The sequence below is a fragment of the Sesamum indicum genome, linkage group LG4 (assembly GCF_000512975.1).
Source record: "Sesamum indicum cultivar Zhongzhi No. 13 linkage group LG4, S_indicum_v1.0, whole genome shotgun sequence".
NCBI classification, from domain to species: Eukaryota; Viridiplantae; Streptophyta; class Magnoliopsida; order Lamiales; family Pedaliaceae; genus Sesamum; species Sesamum indicum.
Window position 1 is genome coordinate 15182970 of NC_026148.1, and position 4128 is coordinate 15187097.

The following is a 4128-nucleotide window of genomic DNA, read 5'->3' on the forward strand; positions in this document are numbered from 1 at the left end:
CCTCTCCCTCTCCTAACTTCCCCCCTTGCTCGTCGCCCCCCCTCCCGCCACCTTCCGCACTTCCTTATCGTCAGCCCCCTTCTCATCGCCCTCCTCCCACCCTTCCCTAACACCCTGGACTGGTCAAATCGTTAGTATGTTACTGATGGAATAGTAACATAGCTTTTGGAGGCAAATATTGGCGCCAAAAAAAGCCTCCCCTCTATAAAAAGTGTTTAGCAGCTGCTGTAGGAATAAATTGAGTCATTTTCACTCTCTTCCTTGCTAAAAAATTTTTATTCTCTCCCTTAATTGGCCTAAATCATGGGACTAAAAGAGAAAAGTCCTTTCTTTATGGGACCAAAAAGTAATTTACCCTTTCTGAACTAATTTATATGAAACATTATTTAATTGATCATAAGTCCAAAAAATTCATAAATAACACCTATGCACCCTAGAAAAAGATTTGGCATGGCAAGTTTACCGTTTACCTAATTGTAATAGTAACAATACATACTTAATTATTATTCCACTCATTTATTTTTCATTAGTTGAAAATTGGTGCATCTTTTGTCCTTAGCCATTATTAGTCATGGATCCAAATTTTCATGTACTTTCATCAAAATTATGAAAATATTTTTTTCACTTTTTATTAAATGAAAACAAAAACAAACATTTATTTTATAGATATATTATTTTAGTGCTATTTTTTTTGGTACAAAAACTTTATTATATTATGTTTGGTTTTATTTTTGGATTGTTTTTGAGTATTTTGTGGAGATAGAGAAAGAAAAATAAAGATAAATAAATATGTATTAGAAATAGTGTGTATTATCAGATTTATTTTTGGAGATAACTTAAGATAATATAAAATAGATATTGTATGTTGCATTTTGTCTTTCGGGAGACAAAATTTATTGTTCATTGTCAAATTATATTTTTCTGTATGTATTTGTAATTGTGTGTGTGTATATATATATATATATATATATATATTTGGCACATGAATTGAATTATTTGTAATTGTGTGTATATATATATTCACTTTTCATTGTCAAATTATATCTCTTTTATATGTATTTATAATTGTACATATTGTGAAAAAACATATAAAAACACATAGTTAAAGGTGCAAAAAAATCCACCCAAACATGCCAACCCATTCCGAGATGGGCCAAAATGAAACCAAACATAATGACTTCAAAAAAAATTTTACACTTTTTTACGGAATATTTAAAAAAAGGTGATTATTTTACACCCCTGTTGTATGATCTATTTACACAAACCACTTTTGTTTATTATGTAATTACAAACTCATCCCTGAAGCTTGACCATCTCTTTCTTCAATGGTCCCATATTTCAGGGGGATGTAAGGTGGTTGCTTACTTGCTGGCAAAAGTCAGGAGACGTGGATTGATCCCGCTGGGAGCCCGACAGGAATCTGCTCGTCAACGCCTTGCCTTCCTGGTGTTCCACCTCTTGCTAGTTGGAGGGTTGAGTTGATGGTCTTCATGATAAATTAACGCAGTTGCTCACAGAAGAAAGGGTTCGTAGCAGCAGATCTGCTGTTTGATCGAGAGCTGCAGCTGGAGAATGGTGGCTCCTAAGGTTGGATTTGGAATGGGAGCATTAGCATCTCTTGCAGTTGTATTTGCAGGTGGAATGGTAGGACCTGCGGCAGCGGGTAGGGAAGAGTTTCCCTAATAGGATCCATTGTTACCTCCATTCATTGAATTAGCCATTTCTCGCTTCTTAAACTCAAGATCCCACAGACGGTGTCAATGATTGGTACCAAATTGTTTGCCACACCTCCAGGTGAAAAATCTTAAAGATAAATCCTAAGATCAACAGGAACTAACCCTACAAAATAAATGTTAACACTCCGATGCTTCAGTCGTTATTAATTTATAAACAAAATAAAAGAAAAAACTTGAACTAAAGTGTTAATAATGGTGAAATAATATGTGTTCGACTGAAATGGGCTCATTTCCTGAGGCTGCCAGTTCAGTAAACAAAAAGTAAGTTTCTGGGCCTGACCTCCTTGCTGATGGGCTAACTTGGCTGGTATGCTTTGTTTTAAGCTTAGTCCATAAAAAGTTTGGGGGCACCAACGGTAGTGTATCATATTTAATATTGATGGTCTAAATTAACTACAATTGCGTATTAAAAAATACACTTATTAACTTATAGTATTCAATTTGTAAAAAGTATAACTTTCCAAATTTAAAGCAACAATGGATATATTTATCAATAATTAATAGAGAAATCAAAATTCTAAAGTAGCTTAATAGAAGAAAAATAAGGGTGCCACCTAATTTTAATTTATTGTTTTGATTTAAATAATTAAGTGAACAATATTATTTATATTAGTTATGTATAGTTTGTCTCTAATTTGTATATAAGCAGTTTAGGTATAATTTTTGTTTTGATTAATGTATAAAATAATATATAAAAATTAAAGGACGATAAATTTTTCTTTAGAAGATTAAAGTAGGATAAATTCTTATTCATTTGATATATTACGCTAACAAAAAAATTCAAAATTCTAGAAATTAGAATTGAGTCAAAATGGCTCAATTTTGATCAAAAACTTCCTTCAATTATATATATATAAATAGAATAGATTAATATATGATAAAAATCTATCAATAATAAATACATATATAAATAACAAAATCCCACGTTTAATGTTAATTAGTTTGCTAATACATAAGTGCTATAATAACATTAATTTGCTAATACATAGGTGCTATAATTGATTGTTCTTGTTCAGTGGTGTTGTTTCAATTATTATGTTCTTTACGGCAAAAGATCGGTACTTGAGAATTTTAACAAAGGTTAGCACATCGCGAGTTGGATTGCGAAGGCTTGATTATGATTTATATGGAATCAGGCAACAATTTTTCTTTCTCTTGGAAGAAAATTTTCATCTCTTTGGATAATTTACAACAAACTATACAAAGCTCCCTTACACAAAGTAATCTAATTTACAATCAAATATCTTTACATTAGATAGCTGCAAATGTCTCATTGGATGAAAAATTCTTCTCTTGTGTTGATGCATTTTCAACTTCAATTAAATGATAGCCTGAAAACGACAAAAGAAAAAGAATCAGAACATGAGCAGCAATCGGTCTATACTCGTTTATTAAAGCTCGAGGGGCCCTAAATGTAATTCCATCGAAGTTAGTATATATATTTATATTAAAATATTGAACTTTAATCATATAATATATGCGTAAAAACCATGATTGAACTAGTCTATGACATTGAATTAGGGGTGGCAACTGCAAATGAGTTGAGTGCAAGTCGGTTCAATTTTGAGCTTGACTCGAGGTCGAACTAAATGTTCTCTATTCATAAGCTCCCGAGCCTTTTTTTTTTTATTTATTTTTTTTTATTTTTTTTATATATTTAATTCTATATTTCAATACTTTATCAACTTTATACTCAAAATTGACCATATATTATAATTAATAATCAACATCATAAATTTTATTTTAGATAAATAATAAACTATAGTACTTCTATTTATACATTTCATCTTTATGCGAAAACAAGCTTAATCAACAATTTAGTAAGTTTTAATATTTTATTTAAAATAATTATTTAATATGATACGTATAAATTTTATGTTATATTTCAATATCTGTACTTTTTTAAATTGACAAGTCCTAATAATTAACTTATAATTTTTTTACATCTATTTGTGAGTTTTATATTTATAACAAGATACACAGTTATGCAATCTATTTTATTATTTATAAATTTATGTCAAAATTTGATTCCCATGAATTAATCTAAAAATCATAATAATGATAATGATGGTTGAATAATTTTAATTAATTTTATTACTATTTTATTTTATATATGATGAGAGCAGTTACTATTTTGTACTTTGGTTTAAAAAATTATTCTATTAAATTATTTTGTAAATAATGAGATTAACAAGTTTTAAAAAATAACTTATATTTATTTTTTATTAATATTAATAACTATACAAATTTATATACAAATATTTTAATCATTTAATGTATATATTTTCTATATTTTTCTCACCAACAATTTTATTAATAAAATCTTCATCATCTCTTTCTCTTCCATTCTTACAACGCAAAATTCTAAAACCCTAATTTCTTTCTCACTCTT